The sequence below is a fragment of the Aedes albopictus genome, chromosome 3, assembly GCF_035046485.1.
Source record: "Aedes albopictus strain Foshan chromosome 3, AalbF5, whole genome shotgun sequence".
Lineage (NCBI taxonomy): Eukaryota > Metazoa > Arthropoda > Insecta > Diptera > Culicidae > Aedes > Aedes albopictus.
Window position 1 is genome coordinate 349,232,086 of NC_085138.1, and position 21,105 is coordinate 349,253,190.

Sequence of the window (21,105 nt, forward strand, 5' to 3'; positions counted from 1 at the left end):
TTATCATCATACATGTCTCCAGGATATTCTTGAGGAATCTTCCATGGGGTTTCTATCAGAATTCCTCCAGGATTTCCTTTTGGAATTCCTCCACGAATTCTGTACAAAATAATTCCTGCAAATACTTCTACTTACCCGGAAAGTTTCTCTTTAAGAGAATCCTTCGAGTATTCCGCCTGGAAATTCTTTAGATATTCATATTGAAATTCCTTCGAGATTTCCCCCTGAAATTCCTACAAGGACTTCTCCTGCAATTCCTCCTGGACTTCCTTCGAAGATTCCTTCTAGATTTTTTTCTGAAATTTCTCCTGATATTCTTTCGGGGATTTCTCTTGGAATTTCTTCGGGGATTTTTCCTAGTATTCCCTCAGGAATTTCTCCTGGAAATCTCTTTGGTTTTTTTTTTCTCGAATTGCCTTGAACATTTCCTCTGGAATTCTTTTGGGGATTCCTGCTGGAATTTCTTTGTAGATTACTGCTGGAATTCCTTTTGGGATTCGTGCTGGAATTCTTTCGGGATTTCCGCTTGGAATTCCTGCGGGGATTCCTCCTAGAATTATTTCAGAGGTTCCTCATGGAATCCATGTGCGGATTCCTCCTGGAATTCCTTCGAGGATTTCTCCAGAATATTTTTCGATGATTTCTCCTAGAGATACTCTAGCGATTCTTTCTCGAATTCCTTTGACAATTCTTTCTGAAATTTCTTTGAATATTCCTCCTTGACTTCCCTCAAATTCTATCCCGTCGTGAACTCCTGTTGGAATTTCTTTTGTAATTCGTCTTAGAATTTCTTCGGAGATTTCTCCTGAAATTCCTTCAGAAATTCCTTCAGGATTCCTCATGAAATTCTTTCAGGATTTCATTCTTGAATTTCTTCGGTGATGTCTCCAAGAATTCCTTCGGAAATTCCTCCTGAAATTCGGCGATTCTTTCTAGAGTTCCTTCGGGGATTCTTACTTGAGTTTATTCGGGAATTTCTCCTGGATTTCCTATGCGGATTTCTCTTCGAATTCATTCGGGGTTTCCTGCGGTGGTTCCCCCTAGGATTCCTGCTGGAATTTCCCCGCCGATTCCCCTAGACTCCCTTCGGGGATTTTTGGAGATTCTTCCTGGAATTCTTTAGGGGATTTCTTTTGGAATTGTTTTGGGATTGCTCCTGGCATTCTTTCGTGGATTTTACCAGGAATTTCTTCAGGGATTCTTTTTGGACTTTCTTTAAGGATTCCTCTTAAAATTCCTTCGAGGACTCCAACTGATTTTCAGTTGGGAATTTATCCTGGAATTCCTTCGGGATTTCCTCATGGAATACCTTTGGTGATTTCTCTTCAAATTTCTTCGCGGTTTCCTCCTGGAGTTCCTTCGGTGATTCTTCTTAGAATTCCTTCGGGAGTTTCGCTGGGGGGTTCTTCCTTGGATTCCTCCTGAAATTCCTTCGTGGATCCCTCACGGAATTCCTCCGGGGATTCCTGCTGGAATTCCTTCAGGGATTTTTCCTAGAATTCCTCGTGGAATTCTTTCGGCATTTCCTCCTAGAATTATCCCTTTCTCGAATGATTTCTCCTGGATATTTTTCGTTGATTCCTCCTAGAAATCCTTTGGGGATTCTTTTTCGAATTCCCTTGGAAATTCCCACTGGATTTCTTTCGAGGATATGACATTTCGAGGATCTGGACATTTTTTGTGGATTCTGCTGGAATTTCTTTAGAATTTTTCCTGGATATTTTTCGTTGACTATTTCTAGAAATTCTTAAGGGATACTTTCTAGAATTTCTTTAGAAATTCCCGCTGGAATTTCTTCGGGGATTCCTCCTGGAAATCTTTTGAGAATTGCTGCTGTAATTCCCTTGGGATTCCTGCTTGAGATCATTTGGGAAATCCTCCTGAAATTTCTTCGCAAAATTTCAGCTCGATCGAAAAAACTGTATTTTAGCGCCCGCCTTTTTTCAAATATTCATACGATTTAGTATGGGAAAATTTTACTTCTGGATAGAAAAATCTGTTGTGGTCACCCCTAGATCCCTAAAAACAAGTCAATGAAAGATTTCTGTAGAAAACTTTACGAGGAATCAGACCTCCGAAGACCGCAAAGCGATGCGACGTTCATGGAAAAGTTATTAACCGTTATGTGTCCGACAAACTTTTTGCTTTTTTCTACACCGTGCTTTTTAAATGGGCGCTGGGTACCCGGGTACCCTGTCGGCCACATAAGGGTTAAGCCTTACCCGATCGATAAAATGACGAGATTTTATTATTTATTGTTATTCCTTACATGTTAAACAGCGTTGGCATGCCATTCGGTTTTCAGTCAATAACTTTTTCCACGTGCTTTAGATTGCTTTTCGGTCTTTGAAAGGTTGGTTCATCCTGAAATTTCCAATAGAAATCATTCATCGATTTATTTTTAGGGGTTAAGGGGCAATCTGTTGTGATTTTTCTTTGTAAAAGTGATTTCCCTACAATAAATTGTATGAAAATTTAAAACGACTGGCGCTAAAATATAGTTTCTCCGATCGAGCTGAAATTTTGCACAGTTAATATGTGGCCAAAATGGAACTCAAAAAGTGTACAGGAGTAAAATGTATTTTTGTGTCCCATGCTAACCACCAGCCGTTTCGCAATTCGGCCTGCCGCCATACTCAAAATAACGCGGAGCAAAGAAATCGCGAGACAGTTTTGAAAACGCAGCCGCCCGCGCTCACAGCCTGCCACGATCTCTTCATAAATTTGATGGGTAGTGTTCCATATGAAACGCCCGAATTTGGGCATCATTCGAAAAAGTATCCTACAATTTAATTATTTATTATGCGTCACTTTTACTATTGTAATATAGTAGAATAAAATTAGATAGAAAACCTATGATTAAAATTAAGCAGTAGGTTCATTGGAAAGGGTTGGTCAAAGGGCTCAACCTTCCCCTAGTTCACGGTACTCGTACGGAACGCACGTACATACGACCCGTTAACAATTCAATTAATAGCCTACACGTGTGTCGTGGTCGTCGTCATCCACACTCTTGTTGGTTCGTTGTTCTTCGTCATAGCGAAGCGGCTTGGTTAAACTCCGAAAGCCCCCTCGCACCTCCCGGAGATTCAGGAGGGAGGCAGGGTAGATAGCGTCGTAGAGATATCCAGTGAAAATGGCACGACCTGCTGAGAACAGCGCGTAGACAGGAAGGAAACCACCACCTGACTTCGACGACGACGATGACGGCGATGAACCTTCCATACCTACACAAAAGAGGTCCGTTCGTTACCGTTGCCGGCTGACTGAGGGCATTGCTGCTGCTGGCCGCCGGGTAATAGTTCGATTGTTACCTATATGTCCATCCCGAATGGCCGGGCCGCCGGTCGAATGAAGTCGTAAAATGGATGGTGGCCATGAATCGGTTGTGTTTCGCAGCTCCAGCGCCATTCTTGGCTTGTCCTGGAATGGTGCGCAACAGTTGGTTGGTCATATGAGGAGGTGAGTCAGATTGAAACGGAGCGATAAGACGTGATGGTTTTGATGGTAGGGTTACCAGGTTGAGTGGATATGTACTATTTGAAAAACCATTGTGGACGATGCAGATTTGGCTGTCCCAAAAATCGATGTTCGAAAAGTCAAAGTGCTTAACCCTCAAATGAAAGATATGCATATTTGAGGCATTTTTGTGGAACATTTCGATTTTCTAAAAAATCATTTAGAGGATCCGCCAAGGCGATTTTATAAAATGATCGTTTTTCAAGAAAATTCTCAAAAAAAAAAAAATATTTTTTCGTGATATTATTTCAACTTCTGATTTTTTTTCCATGAAAAATTTATCTGATAGTACTATAAACATGCGTCATTTCTCAAAAAAAAAGATTCGAAATATCTTGTCTAGAAGCTGAGATATTACGCTTTTGGTGAATGGAAAATCTTTCAAATATTTGAAAAACTTTGTAAGTTGGTCTTTGTGACACTCTAATGTGCGTATATTACAGGGTGGCCACCCAGTCGGGAATTTCGGGGAAACCGGGAAAAGCTCGGGAAATTGAAACCACCGGGAAAAAGTCGGGAAAACCTAGGGAATTCTTGTTAGTCACCGGGAATTTCCAACACAGACTCTCGACTTCTTAAATTTATGCAATTCTCTATTGATGTTTTCACATTTACTTGAAAGTGCATTTTTTTAGAAGCAAGAATATTTTGTCATAAACTGTTGAACTTAATAACAACTGGGTAAATTCTTGATAGTTTATTAGGACCAACATGCGAAAAGGGCGAAATAACCATTGCACGCCTCAGCTTCTTTCGCCCCTGCTAAGCAAATTTACTTTATTTATGAAAACTTATCCCGTTATCAGATAGAGGGGAGTCTGCTCCCCAAGTAACACACATGTTATATAAAAGTTACGACAGCGCAAGTTTTGGTTGTATAGAAGTTTATTTTACGTTATTTCAACACAATGTTAGAATTACGTAAAATAAACTTCTATACAACCAAAACTTGCGCTGTCGTATTTCTATTATAACATGTGTGTTGCTTGGGTCTAGCTGTTACTAGTAAGCGATATCATGAATAATTGGAAATACGTCCAGGAGGAACGGAAGAAGCAGAAATTCGCAATGACTGTTACGCCCTTTTCACATTCTGGTGGGAATACTGGTTGAGACAAATTAAAATATTTATATATTCAAATGACACTTTACTTAATTTTAGAATGAATGTGTTTTAGAAAATATCAAGCATCTGTTGAATTTTAAGCGACATCTGAAAGTAATTCTTGAAGATGTACTTCAGGGAGCTGCTTTTAGATTTTTAGAATTACTACGCTAATTCTTAGCAATGGAAGTCCTATAAAACATAATAAAGGTAACTTCTCTATGAAAAAAGAAAATTGCTTGGTGCATTTCAGGACGAAATTATGGTACAATCCCTAGGAGAATACTTGGTATAGTAAAAAAATCTTCGAAATCAAACAGGATGAATTGCCGGGAAAATCTCTTTTAGGTGATACATTCGCATTAAATCCTAGAGAAACTCCTGGTTTAACACATGAAGACTTTCTGGAGAATTTAGAGAGCAAGTTCTATTTAAATACCAATTAAAATCGTTTTATGAATTGCAGTGAGTCGTCAAAAGCGTCTGGAGCAATAGTGGAATTAATTGATCTACCCCTACTGAAATTTAGGAAAAACACTTTTTCAAAAACAACACCAACTAGTAGCGAAAACTCTTAGAATTTCATATTTTTTTTTTTTTTTTTTTGAAATAATCGAATACTTGACGAATACCAGACAGAATCTGATTTCTTTGATCTCATACATTTCTTTTAGAATTTGCGATTTCAGCCTTAGATATCTGCCTGACTTTCTGAAGTAACCATTTACTCTACCATAAAGATCACCACTGGTTCATGAATGCTTTCCATTGAAATTTCAGAAGAACTATCACCAAAAGTTCTTCTCGGATTCCACCAGAAGTTATCAGAGATTTCCCTAGAAATTGTTTCCAAAATTCTTTCACTAATATTTTTTCTAGATAGGTATTTCACCAGAATGCCATCTTCTAGAATGTTTTTTTTTTGTCTCGGTAGATTGGTACAACAAATCCTATAATCGTAGTGTTATCTGTAGGAATTCCAACCCTTCACAATTATTTTTTTTTGTTTCCACAAATAACTTCATAAGTTCTACTAGTTGGTCATCTATGAATTTAGCGATTCTTCTCTAAAGATGTCGTAGCTTTCGTGTTGAAATTCGTCAGTTTTCTTCATCATACGAGATAAATAGATAAAACATCGCATAACTTAGCAGAATATTTAGTAATTTATTTCGATACTTGATTTCAGGTGAATACTATATTAAATCTATGGATTTCAATATATTCATTCTTCTAAATTTTCTCGAGAAGCTCACATTTAATTTCCATTGAAAACAATTACATTTTCGAATCAGGAAAATTGTTAAATACCATCCGTGAAAACCAGGAAAAGCTCGGGAATTTTATTTGCCGTTTTGAGTGGCCACCCTGATATTAAAAAGAGTTAGAGGCATAAAATAACAGCTTTACTTGTTGAATGGTCAAGTCAGTTCAAGCATGGATTTTTTTTTTTATTATTCTGGGTCGGTTGGCAGTAGATTCATTAAGAGCTTTTATGTGAATATTATGCTTTTGGTCGAAATACAAAGTGACCGAACGTGCGAAAATTGATTTTTAACTTACTTAGAAATGTCGCAACTCAATTTGGATTAGTGCATATTGTTGCTCTTAATTAGCTTAATGATGCGCAACAGAAAAAATAGATACAAATTTACTTCGCAGCTGCAGCTTCGCATGTGCTTCTAGCGACGACTTCGATTTGGTGGTGCGACGATAATAACTATACTATGATGGGTATCGTGGTTACTGGTAGCATCGCATTTAGTTCGAGATTACGTCGTGGAATTCCCGACTACTGCGCCCCTTTTTTCTGAAATAGTAACAACCATTCCATGCAAAGATTTTATAATATTGATGAAATAATAAAAAAAACTTAGTTAAGTCAAGATTGATACTGAAGAAACTTGAAATATATTAGCCAAATTAAGCTTTTGTAGAAATACGCGAATTTCTGATTCTAAAAAATTGCAGTATCAGTTCAAATTTTTGAATGCAAAACTCAGCACATTTGCAGTTTCGTGTCAGAATATCAGCTCAATTCATCAAAGAAATCATCGTTCAAGAATCAGAAGTTCACGTATTTCCACAAATGCCTAATTTTGTCTATTATTTTCTAAGTTTCTTCAAAATCAATCTTGACTTAATAAGCTGCTTTTACTGAATTCCTCACTATTGTCTCTGAATGGAATGGGTATTCCTTCTTGAGAAAAGAGGTGCAGCAGCCGAGAATTCCACGACATAATCGTGAACTTCATGCGTTGCTTCACATAAAAGCTCTTCATGAATCTACTGCCAACCACTCCAGAATAAAAAATCCATGTTTGAACTAGCTTGATAATCCAACGAGTAAAGTTGATATTTTAAGCCTAACGCTTTTTAATACACGTACATTAGAGTGCCACAAATACCTTAGGGGGATTCACTTGCCAGCGTAAACCGCTGATTAAAGATAATTCTGATTAAACGTCATGATCACCAGGGCAATCTTTGATTATTTCATTCGCAACTTCATGAAACATTTGTTTATTTATTTATCTAATCAACAGGCTCTATATAAGCCCCAATGATTTTACTTAAATCTAAAGTCTAACATATCAAAGTAACATATCGCAGTCAAAAATAAAACTTAAACATTTCAAATAGCAGAAAATCATGGCTCACGCAGCACTTAAACTGTTTAGTGAGTCCCCTTCTTATAATATTCCAGATATACAAAGTTCTGAGGAAAATTTTAAATATTGGCTATTTACTAAAAGCGTAATATCTCTGCTTCTAGGCAATATATTTTAAATATTTTTTTGAAGAAATGACGCATATAAATAGTACTATCAGATAAACCTTTCATGGTTGAAAATAAGAAATTGTGCATGTATTTTTGTATCAAATTTGAAAAATTTGAGAATTTTCATAAAAACGGGTCATTTTGCAAAAATCGCCCTGGCGGAACCTCTAAATAGTCTTTAGGAAATTCGAAATGTTCTACAAAAATGCTTCAAATAAGCATAAATTTTATTTAAGGGATGAGCACTTTGACTTTTTAAACATTGATTTTGTTTCGGGACTTTAAACTGTTTAGTGAGTCCTCTTCTTACAATAATTCCAGATATACAAAGTTTTGCGAAAATTTGAAGTATTGTCCATTCACTAAAAGCGAAATACATATCTCAGCTTCTAGATAAGATATTTTAAAATTTTGTTAGAGAAATGTCGCATAAAAATAGTTCTATCAGATAAAACTTTCATGGTTAAAAAATTGTACATGTATTTTTTTCTAATTTTTTTATGAAAAATTCTTAAAAAATACTCCGTTTATCAGCACAAAAGCGGTTCTGCCGTCAATATAAACACAATATTTAAAAAACTAATGCCATTCAAGAATGCCTAGGGGTTCAGAAATATACAAAAATATTAAAGTTGAAAAACTATTACGAAAAAATGTTTTTTTTAGAATTTTCATGAAAACGGCTCATTTTTCAAAAATTGCCCAGGCCCTCTAAATATTTTTTTTTAGAAAATCGAAATGTTCTACAAAAATGCAAATGCAAATAAGCATATCTTTTATTTAGGGATAAGCACTTTGACTTGTCAAATATTGATTTTTTTCGGGACAGCCTAATGCAGATATAAATGCTTACAAATGCTGTAATGCTAATTACATTATCACTACAAATTGGCAGTCCTTAAGCTGTACCGCATAATCTCTACAGTATTAAATCAGTCTTTTGCTTCATACCTGCCATACACGGTAATCCACGTACCAAAGTTACCTATTTATTGCACCCATAACGAACTAGAAACGCTCCATAAAGAATGAACATATTCATATGTTCATGAGGGGGTTTGAAGCAAAGGAGTGTGAGTGACAAAAACCTACTTTCGAGTAAATGAGGTTTAAAGTTTTTCACCAATTTTTAAGCCCATACAACATGTATGGAGTTTCAAAATCAACCCAGTTTTCTCCGACGTGGCAGGCGCCATTCTCGCCTAAAACCAAAAGATCGCCAACACTTACACACTGAAGATGCTTCTTAGTCCCAAGTAGTGCTCTAATTGATCGCTTGTGTAGGTGTAGCTCAAAGCTTTGGCTCTTTTTTTCCACAAGCTTGTTGAGACGTTGAGAGTCGAACCTGCCATGACTTGGCTTAGAGATCCAAAATCTTAACTATAGTATTCGTAACTATGGTGTACCATAGGTTCACTGTTAAACCCTAAGCAACGCATTCCTTGTTCGGTGGATAAGTTGGTTAAAGAACCGGACAAGCGATACGGAGTTGTGTGTTCGCCGTCCACCAAAACAAGTGGTTATTTTTCCACATTTCTTTCGCTCAATTCGTGAATCAAACGTACTTTGCCTTCAAATGCTACATATTTTTACCTCTATTTCACATTTACTGGAAAAGAGCAAAAAATAATTGTCAAGCATTCCCTTTCCATGACACCATAATATAAAAAAAAGTCAATCGGAATATTAGCGACAGAAGACAACTTTCGAAAGTGTTTGTGTGGTCAAACTAGTCAACTTTAGATTGCTATACCTCAGTCGTTTCTCAACCGATTGTTTTCATTTTTCTGTGACGAACTACAAAACATTTCAATTTTAGAAAACTATTGAAAAAGTTCCGAGATAACTATTGATACAAAAGTTACAGATAGGTTGAATTTTGACAATAAAAATGCACCAAGACAAAAAAGTTTATTGCAAAAAACGGATACGTCATATCACATTGGTGTCTTCGGCAAATATGTTTCTTGTATGATGACGATTAAATTTGCTGAAGAGAACAACATGATTTGACTTCAGAATTTTGTGCTATGAAATTTTTTGTCTTGGTGCATTTTTATTGTCAAAATTGTATTGTAAAAATGGAAATGAACCGATTAAAATTAAAAAAGTTAGTAATTACAACAAGTTTAGAATGCCTCGAGGTAATATAGAGATCGAGGAGGTCAAAATGGGGTCATTAAGGTTTTGAAAGGAGCGACAGAAGAAGTTGTAATGGTTTTTAAGGGGGGTTAAGAGGTATTTGAGTTGGTTTCATGGAGGTTCAGTGGAGTTTCAGGGAAGCTTTAGGTAGGTTTTATTATGGTTTAAATAAGCTTTCAGGGGTGCTTCAGGTGGTATTAGTGGTAGTTTAGAAGAAAACCCCAGGTAACATTTTTGCCTTTCTCGTATCCCCAAGTATACTGAAAGGCTATATGTTCACTCATTAAACGAATTTTCGATAGAAAGCCCAGAGGTTCAAGTCACATATACCAATCAACTCAGTTCGACGAATTGAGGTAATGTCTGTGTTTCTATTAGGGTGGGTCAACGTTGAATGGGAAAATTTAAAATTGATCAGATTAAATCAGAGCAAAGTTTTTTGGTGCCATTTGCGGTTCCAAACAACTGTGCAAAATTTGAACATTATTGATTTTAGTACGAATCGAACCGGAATTTTACCACATTGTTTGCTATTGAAAATGGTTCGAGTGGGGCCAGAGTTTTTTTTTTCAAAGTTCTTGAGCTCAATTCAATTGAGCTTTCTTTCGAGTGTCAAGGTTGTTTGGAGCCTATTTGAATAAAAGCCTTTCTCTTCAAAAGTAATGTAAATTGATTAATATTCCAGAAAGGTATGACTAAATGATTTGGAAATCATAGTGAAGCAAAAGTTTGAATTGTGGGACAAGTATTCGAATCATGTGGCAATCAGGAATTCCAGAAATTCCAATATGAATTTGCCTGGAAACATCTAAAGAAATTTCTCCTACAATTTTTTCACCAATTTCCTGGTGAATTCCTTCAAGAAATCTTGGATATTTTAACGGAAAAAATCAGGCTGAGGAATTGCTAAACTCAATTGCGCAGAATTTTTTACTGGTTATTTCCAAATCATCTCTTCAAATAACTACCAGAGGAATGTTTGAAGAATTTTTTGGTGGTATTCCTAAAGGAATTGTTCAACCCTCTAATACCCAAATTTATGATTTTGATCTAAATATCATTTTTAGTCATCTAAAATCGATTCAAACATGTTTTGGAAGGTGATTATTTTTAATTCGCAATTTTGAAAATTTTGGTTTTTGATTTTTCTATTTTTATTTTTGAACATCCCTTTTATATTTTTCCTGAAATAATTTGAAATTTTATGATTATATTTTCATTTTATTTTTTTGTTTTTATGGAAAAACGTATTTTCCGTGTAATTTTAAGGAGAATAATTTTGAAGTGTAATCATCTCCCTTGAACTCTTTCACTATAATATAATGACTAGGGATTAGGGAAAATTTAAAATATGATAATTGTTTCGGTTCAATACAAAAGAATCAATGACATCTGAAAGGTGACCAAAACACTAACTTTTCAATGATTTTTAAAAATTGTAAAAACGCTTTAAAAGACACCAAAAACCATTTTGAGAAATACAGAACAGTCGTAAATGTTAGCCAAAGATATAAAAGGTTTGATTGGCCAGGACAGAAAAAATACTAAAATGCTCAAGTTATACCCCGTCTAAAGGCGGGGTTAGGTATTGGAGGGACAAGCAATTTCCAGAGATTTTACCAGAAACCTTTCTGAAGGAACTTCCGATGTAGGCTCTAAGGGAATCTTCGAAGGAATTCCTGAAAAATATCGGAAGAATTTCTAAACCAATTTTCGGAGCTACCTATTATAAAAAAAATGACAGAGCAATTCTTAAGAAATCTACCAGAGCAATCTTTAAAAAAAATACCAGCGAATAAATTATCGCTGGAATTACTGAAGAGGTAAAATATAAAAAAATGACCCATGGAAAAAAGGGATACAATCCATAAAATATAGAAAATGATCTATAAAATTTTTGAAATGGTCCATAAAGTTTTGGTAATGATCCATAAAATTTAGATCCTTTAAAATCATGGACGACTTCTACGTAAATTTTACGACGATGTACTTTTATGGAACAATTCGTAAATTTTATAGATCATTTCAAAAATTTTATGGGATATTTTCTATATTTTATGGATTGTATCCCTTTTTTTCCATGGATCGTTATTTACATTTTATGGATCATTTTCCTATTTTATATGGATCGTTTTAGCCATTTCATGGAGCAGTTCATAAAAAATCTGATTTTTTTTCAATGCCATATTTTATGAATAGAAGGGACCATTCGCCATTGTTCATGGATAGAAATAACTGCTTTATGGTTTTATGGTTTGATTCTCTTGAATATGGAAAAGTTGGCAATTTTTCATGGATCGTTTTGTAAGTTTAATGGAGCAAACATTGGGCTGCCATTCTTTTTCGTCAGAGATGAGCCAGCCAAGAACTGTGCTGAAAATCTCTTCAATAAAGATAATTTTTATTAATGGGCTGCTATAGTGAAAGAAAATAGAGTTAAATGCTGTTCCGTTTAATTCCAACCAGAGATGCCAGATATGTATACAGATTTTTTTGTATTATACAGATTTTCGACCTTCTATACAGACAAGATACAGAGTACAGAAAAATACAGATTTTTAAAATGTGATACAGATTTCTCCAGAAAGCATAAAATGTGAAGTTATTTTCAATAAATTTAATGAAAACTTAATAAATTGCTCTTAAATTAAAAAAAAAAATTTTTTTTTTACATTTTCACACATGTTTTAAAAAAGAAAATATGTACCATTAAAAATTTAAAACCGTCTAGAAGTAGTACATTTTTTAAAGTTTTTTCTGAAATTTAGGACTCTTGATGTCTGCTATACCCTCAAATACGGCGATACATAAAAATCTGTATTGATACAGATTTTTGAAAAAAATAATCTGGCATCTCTGACTCCAACCATGTGTTAGCATCCTATGTCAGATATGCATCCACCTCAACTGGCATATTGCCTTAATTCACATGAAAAAAAAACTTATGAAATTGTAGTTGAAGACGCTGAGAAAAATTACCTAAGCATTCTTGAAGAAATTTCCAGAAAATTATCAAAATAAATGAACGGAGAGATTCTTAACGGAAACTGTGGAAAACGGAAACAGGGAGGCTTCAGTAGAAACAGCTGAAGGAACTTTCCAAAAAACTTCGAAGAAGTTTCTGAGAATTAAGTTTTTTTTTCTCTATTTAGGTGGTTAAAGCGTGAGCATATTACCGGGTTGACTAAGAAACATTCATAGTCTAAAAGCCTGAAAAAATAAAATATGGAGAGATTCCCAAGAGTTCCTAAGAAAAAGCCGAAGCACTTCCTTGAGAAATTGCTGGAGAAATCAGGCGAAATTTTCGAAGAGATTCCCACTGGAATTTCTGGAGGAATTCCTGCGAAAATTTGTTCTTGATTTGTTTTTCCTAAATTGTTAGGATAAAATGTTTCATAAATAAAATACTTCCAACTCACCCGAAATAAATGATTGCAGAATTCCTGATTAAACAATAGGAGAAATTTCATAAGAGATTTCCGGAGAAGTTCATGAAAAAATGCCGCAGATGTAGAATAGAAACTGGCGGATTTCCTAAAGAAGTTTCCCACATATCATATAGAAATGTTTGGAGGATTTCTGAGTAAAAAAAAGCCGAAGAAATGTCTAAAAAACAATGTTTTTTTTTAGTTTTTATTTATGTGTATTTTAACTTAAATGCTAATTCAACACTTCAAAAAAAAAACAATGAAATTGCAGACAAGTTTCTAAATTTCCGCTGGAGATTATTTCAGGATGAATTGATAATGTTATTGAGAATTTCTAGCTCTAAACACAAAAACAATATGCCATTTTTGACTCGATATTTTTCATTTTGTTTTGTTTAGTTTTGAACCAATACATAATACATTTTCCTTACCTTACTTTTGAAAAGGACGTATGCAAAAAAAACCTTTTTTTTCTTTTTCAAAAACTATAACTCGAAAACGGCTTGTTGGATTAAAGTTATGTTTTCGAAGATGTTTCATGATATTTGAAGATCTTTTATAAAAAAAATACACTGGGAGTGATATTCATGGCAGATCTATGTTTAATGTCATATAATTTCAATTTTCCAAATACCTTACCTTTCATTTTTTTTATTAATTTTCTGTAGAAAGCTGAGTTCCAGCCTTTTTCCAGACGCTTTTCCTAACCACCTTTAAAGTGATTACAAACAAAATGGAAACGTGCTGAATTGGAGCTCCAACTATAACATTCTGGGTGTCAATGGTTGCTACTCCGTGATTGATCTGAGCTGGTACCAATTGCACTGGGATCCAAATGAATTAGGGCTGGGACACTCCACTTATTCTCAAAGTGCAATTTAAGCAGCTCGCACATTTTTAATCAATAACGGCGCCGGCCACGTCCTTTTAGTCAATTGGGAAGGGAAAGGAATGTTGGAGTGTGTTGGTTGTTGCTTCTAAAGACCGAGAGCACCTCTGCATCCCCACAACCAACACGGACTGGGGTATTTATTAGACGGAAAGGATGGGAGATCTGGGAGTCACCGTTGGGTCGGTGATGCGATCCATGGATTGGGGGTTATTTATAGTGTTCGTAAGGTGATAGATTGTGTGGTGATTACTATGAAGGACAAGCGGCACAGTTCGCTTTGGTTGCATAACTTGTAGGCGTTATATACACTGTGCTGTGGAAGTTGGAAGGAAGGGAAACGAATTTTTGCAATTCGTTTCTGGTTCTAGCGATGGTTATGAACATATTAATATACATGAGTTGTATATGTAGACAAGAGAGAGAGAGAGAGAGAGAGAGAGAGAGAAAGTGGATAGAAAGATACAAAGTAGGATGAAAGGGACGGGCCAGGGATTGAACCCATGACCTTCTGCATACGAATCAGAAGCGGTAGCCACTAGACCACCCAGTCCATCTGAAACAAACTTCAAAGGTATGTGCCACTGAAAAATCAAAGGAAATTTGTTTCTCGGCACATTTTATTAAAGAAGTACCGCACGTTTATTCTAAATCATTATACTGAAATACGTTTGAATTGAAAAATTATGTATGTAGTATGTATACAATAACTTCGAAGCGAGCATCCTATCAGCGAAACAAAGTTGCAACCAGGAAATATCAAATTACTCGATGCTAAGCATCCACTTTTCCACATCTGCACTCCCACCGACGACGACGCCAGCGATAGTGGGCCTTAAAAGCGATGCATCACTCCCCCAGCTCGCACTTACTCACACCGATCCGCATTATTGCATTGTAGTGTACCCGAGCGAGCGAGCGCATGGGAATTTTCCATTTTCCATCTAAGCACAACGGCAACCGGCAGCGACAGAATCCAAAGCATCGACGCGATATGGAAATGCATTATAAATGTTGATAACGGGAGAGTACGCAAAGTAAAATATCAAATGATGATGGCATCAAAATGGCGAGTTGATTGCATGTGTCCCCCGGAGCTCCTCCCGCTCCCACTCCTCTCCCTTAATGCAAATATGCACACGTGCAGCACAGCAGTAGGCTGTCCCAAAAAAATCGATGTTCGAAAAGTCAAGGTGCTCAACCCTCAAATGAAAGATATGCATATTTGAAGCATTTTTCTTGAACATTTAGATTTTCTAAAAAAATCATTTAGAGGTTCCGCCAGAGCGAATAAAAAAAAACACCCTTTTCCATGAAAATTCTTCTAAAAAACATTTTTTCGCGATATTTTTTCATCCTATGATTTCAATAGTATGAATATCAGATAAAACTTTCATGGTTGAAAATAAAATATACTACATGTATTTTTTAGCAAATTTTGATGAAAAATTCTTCAAAAATAGTTCTTTTATCAGTACAAAAACGGTTCAACCGTCAATAAAAACACAATAACTCAAAAACTAATATCCTTCAAGAATGGGGTCCATAGAAAAACACAAAAATGTTGAAAAAAATACAGAGAACGTAAAAATATTTCGAAAAAATGTTTTTTTTTTTTTGAGAATTGCCATAAAAAAGGGTCTTTTTACAAAAATCATCCTGGCGAAGACTCTAAATGATTTTTTAGAAAATCGAAATGTACTACATAAATGCTTCATATATACATATCTTTCATTTCGGGGTTGAGCACCTTGACTTTTCGAACATTGATTTATTTTGGAACAGCCTACACAGCAGCCTCTGTCCCTGCGTCCCCTCCCCTACTGGTTGAGAATGGAACGAACGACACATGAATATGTGATGGGACCAGAACAGGCTCGGAATAGTTGCTACTACTAGCGCTGACATTGTGTTGCATCGTACCGGAAGCCGGAATCTGGACAGCTCGTTCCCAAAGTTGTCCGTTTCGATTCCGCATTCAACACTGCAGCTTTGTGCACTTGGGTGAAACGCATTTTTTTTTAGAAAAGGCGAGAATTAGTAAGCCATATCCCTCATATTTACGCAACGTCTTCATTATGATCCCTGCTTCTTAGCTTAATGATCTTTCAGCATTTCCACAGTTATCATCATCTGGTATCATTCTTTGTCAAATTTGATTATTTTGATATTCAAATATAATGTGGCAGGCACGACCATATTCAACGCCCAAAAAAGCCAAATATATTTCGAGTTCCTGGACCGACCAGGAATCGAACACGGAAATCCTCTATCCCATATACTGCTTTATCTATATTAGTAATGTAAGTCTTAAATTACTAAAATCAAATAAATGTAAGTTGTGATAAAGTTTTCAAAATTTCAGAAGCTCTTGTTTAAAAAAATAATGAAAACAGAGCTAATCACAATATTTAGACATGTATTTATTGTGGGTTTATCACGATTAAACATAACTCAAATAAGAAACTGATTTAATGATTAATCAAAATTTGTCAGATGATTGCGTTTTGATGAGACGTTTGAGTTTTGACCACTAAAAGCATTTCATACTGGCTTCCCCTATAATTATATCGGAATGCCAAGTTTGTCTTTTTCGAGTGTAGGATGGATTTCCACTTGCAGCGGTCAAAGGTCATTCTCCCAACCCGGTTCTAGCAATATTATGATGGAAGGAAAGGTCTTGGCGCTGCAGCAAAAACACTCTCCGGGCCGACTACATAATGTCAGAGCGTTCAGAGAATAATGTCAGCAGCCTCTGCTGTTTGTGTTCATTCTCCTTCACGGTGAAAATAATACTTCTCATTGATCGAAACCGGTAACGTTCATTAGCACTTGTTGCATGTATGTTGACAGTTCCGTGAAAGATATTTAGAGTCTTGTCCAACTTTGTTAAAAAATCGATATCACTACAAGAGACCATTCAAGTTACAGCGTTGAAAATATAGTTTTTTGAAAATATAGTAGAGCACCATTTTCATCAGCGTTGGGCGATGCCCTTTCAATTTCCTCGAACGTTAGAGTTCAGGTACCAGTAGGTCAACTCCAGACTCTCTCCAGAGGCAAGAGTTCAGGATTGTTTCCTGGCATGCAGCCAACGGGTTTGCTGCCGCCGTTGACGAAGTCGTTGTATTCTACCTGCTTCCCTGGTGAATAATATCAAGAATACCTGTTTTTTTTGTATTCCCAAGTAACACACATGACACAGAAGAGGCACGGCAGCGCAGGTTTTTGTTGCACAGAAGTCACTGTGACTTGGGTTCTTTCTTCCGACTTTCACACCACGTGACGAATGCAATGTAACGCCATTATGATGAAGAAATGCCAAACCCGCGATTGGACGAGCGAAAACACGACGAGCCAAACTCGTAGCCTGTCGGCGCTATTCGGTTCTCGAGAAGAAAGTGAAACGTTCATGTAGAAGATATGACAAAATAGCGTGGGAAGACTCCTTAGCCGACAAAACGCTGTGCTGATTCGAGCACTTCGGACACTTTTACATATGTTGGCCGAGTCATTAAAATCTCGGTATGATCAGTCAAGAGTTCAACGGATCTTTGTGGATCTACGTTCCCACTAGAGCTTGGCCTATTCCACTTCAATATAGTGTTCGTTGAGCACTTCCAAAGGTGTTAATTTAAGGGAAATGAGATAAATGAGCAAGAACGGAAAGCTGCTGCGAAGTTTTGTGGCAACAATGACATGTGTGATTGGAGGATTGCTCTTTCCCCATCGAGCAGTGCACTAAGTTAATCATTTTATAGCTTTATCGGTCATTTTCTACTCAGAATGTAAGGGAGTAGAGATCGAAGTGGATAATGAAATGATAGATTTGATAGTATTCGCTAGGTTGCGATCAAGTGTGAACATTTATTGAAGGTGAAATTAGGCATGAAGACCAAGTATTGAAACATCGAATGCGTGAAACATCTGCCGTACGACCTGAACTGAAACAGATCAGCTTGGTTGGTAGTTCATACCACCATACCAAGACTGGATCCATCGACAGGAGGAGAAAATCGGGCGTCGGTTCAACACATGCCGACTGGAATACTCTGCCGTAAAAAGGTCCTTCGTCGAAGAGCTGAAGAACCGTGCTGCGGATATTCCGAAAGGTGGAAGCGTAGAAGATCAATGAAGCGCCATCAACAACGTCTTCATCGCCACCGCCTGCGAGAATAATTTGAGTGTTGCTACGCACCCGGGGAAAGCAGCTCACAACAGCGTCTGATCCCCATGTTAGGGGCGGCTGAACTACGTCCGAGTGCCAGGGAAGGACTCCAAGCTCAACTGTGCACTATGGTCCTCCGGAAAGTAGGGAGTTGGTGTCAGGCCCTACGAGCCAGCCGTAAAGAACCCTTGTAGCGGAAAATCAGCAACAGAATAATACGAACCGAGACCAACGGCAACGACCCCAGCGAACAAATAGGACTTGCGATTGGAAACTCGGTACGTGGAACTGACGATCTCTCAACTTCATTGGGACCACCCGCATACTCGCCGATCTACTGAAGGACCGCGGGTTCGGCATCGTAGCGCTGCAGGAGGTGTGTTGCCACTGTTCCCCGCTTTAGAATAACTCGAAGGAACAGTCTATGATTCAAAGAAGGAGTAAACTTTGATGAAATATTGGCAGTTTCAATGCCAACTAATCTCTTAATGTCAAAACTAGAAAGAATAGCCTACACAAAAAAAATAAGTAATTAAAATTCATCGAGAAATCATGCACATAAAGAGAATGCTAGAGTTAGTGCACTTTTACATGAGATATAATGTAAAATTACATTACCATCGTGTAAATTTCCGCCAACCATCGCGTAAACCACCATGGACACCAACCGGTTAAGCGACTATTAGCGGAAATTTACACGAACGTGACGTAATTTTACATGATATCTCATGTAAATATGCACTAACTCTAGCATTCCCTTTATGTGCATGATTTTTCGCTGAATTTTACATGAATATTTTTTTCTGTGTATGATTAAAAGAAGCATATATTTATCAAAAAATTTTGTGAATTTTTTGAATCATGATTCGGCCAAAAGACATTCGGCCAAACGGCATTCGGCCAAATGGCCGGACACCGATGCACATACAATACGTTTATAAACAGTCAAAGATTGAGATTTTTTGATGGACTCTATGAAAAGTAACAGCATGTTGAACTTTTTTGTGAGAGAAAAAAAAGTTGCCTATTCCATACATTTTGGCCACCCCCTGTACCTACAACACCACGTTCACCTGGAAGCAACGACCGTTTCTTGAAACAATACCGCACACAAAACCCGTCAACCATTATTGCACACAACTGTACAGGGAGTGAGAAGCTGTTGGAGCAACGGGAGTAATTCGTGACGGTGGTATCCAGCTTGCTAGCCAACCACCCACACGCCGCTGCCATTCGCTGATGAGCGCTCATTTATCTTCTTTGGACAATCGCGTTTCAGCGCCCAGTTTTGCTCGCCTGACTCTAGCATCAACAATGGGTCCCTGCCACCAACGCCACCGCTACCGCCGATGGGAATGGTGCTAGCGAAGCACCACCTATATCACCGAGTGGACTTTCCGCCGTTCATTATTGATGTGCAGTGTTTTTTGGGGGCAGTCGCGTGTCCGTGGCAAATGGGAGGAAGTTCCTGATGATTTTGGAATAATATTTTGACTGAATTTTAGTTAGTTTCAGGAAGATATGGGACTTGATAGGAATACTTGCTCGATCATTGAGTTTGTACACTATTTGTTTTTCCATTCGTCCTAGTGCACGCCAATGGAAACTCCGTGCATCCCGTACAGGAGCGATGCACCTAGCACAAAACCGCGGTAATGATAACCCCCTATAGAGGTGCACAGAATAGAAAATAGCAGTAAATTTCATTCCGACAACGAACGACCACCCACTGGAAATGAAAGACGCAAAAAACATAACAGTGTAGGATGATTGTGAATCACCCCCTGGTAAAGGATGCTGCAAAGCATTACCTGCGGCTGAGGGTCAGGTTGGAGCCATGTGGAAACGATGCGATGCGACGGTGCTATGGTTGTGTCCTCTCTTTTTGGGGATTCACCTCAAGGCGAGGGGAGTAATACGGCGATATCATCGAACGACCCGAGAGCTCTCCCCGAAGCAGTTTGGCAGTAAATCGTCGACCAGGTGCAGTCAACCTGCATTATCGGAATTTGCATAAATCGGTTGATTTTGGAGGGGGGGGGGGGGGGGGTTATCTCGATGTAGATTTGCTAAGATGCAAATTGAAGCCATGTATAAAAGTAATTTCAAAGGTCCACCGGGCGGCGCGGCGGCGGGTTGATGGAAGAACCGGGGTGGAATGAGGACCGTTGTGCCTGTGATCGGAGGATGATTCTTCCTTTGCGGTGCTGAGTGGTGGAACAGTTCCCCTTAACTGCTCACAGTCATGGAAATCGTCGAACTTGGATTGTTATTTTTGGCAATAGTAGTTGATGCTGATGGTACTCGTTCCACGCCATGAGAGGCAAGTTGCACAGGATTATGATGATGATGATGACGGGAAAAGATCATTTTCTGTGCTTATCAAAGGAGCAAACACGGATGTACTTGGTCAATTGACGTCAGTCCCAGTGAATAAGAAAAATAATAATAATTGATCACTTTTGATGCTCGGGAAGATTCATTCTGGATGAAGTGATGGAAAGCCTTCTGTTTATCTTTAAAAAGCTTTCAAAACTCATGATGGGCACCGATCTCAAAAATTGAAAGATGATTACATTTTGATAGTGTTATTCCAGTATTCTCTAGATCTAGATCACTATCGCCGTTTAGGCTATTCAAAGCGGGGATGAAATACAAATCAATCATTTATAGGCTAGCAATCAATTGAATTTTTCAAGTCCCCACTGGTGACTACTTTCATTATAGTCGGAATTCTTGACTAAAAGAAAAGTTCTCCTCTAAGCATGTTATCGCGATATAAACCTTCAGCATGGTGACCGTGACAGGACACAAATCCACTATCTGGAGATGCTGCTATTCGTAAATTATGTTTTTAGAATAACACATGATCTTTCCAGAATCTTTTTACTCATAGAACAATAAATCAAGAAGCAGATTTTGTTACAGTAAGGCTGGTACGCAACACAAGAAAATTCTGTGAGCTTCATTTTCGAATAACTGCATCCAAAGATAGCAGGTTCGTGCCCTGTTACGGTCACCATGTTACAGGTTTGCAAACAGTAACAAAAATCGAATAGTATAAATTCAAAA

The 21,105-nt window shown here is 37.4% G+C and overlaps 1 protein-coding gene across 1 annotated transcript in view; it reads left to right on the forward strand.

Annotated features, from left to right (window-relative positions):
• LOC115267702 (transcription factor mef2A-like) overlaps nt 1-21,105 on the forward strand; it is a 283,896-nt gene that overhangs the window by 116,924 nt on the left and 145,867 nt on the right. The window lies entirely within an intron of this gene.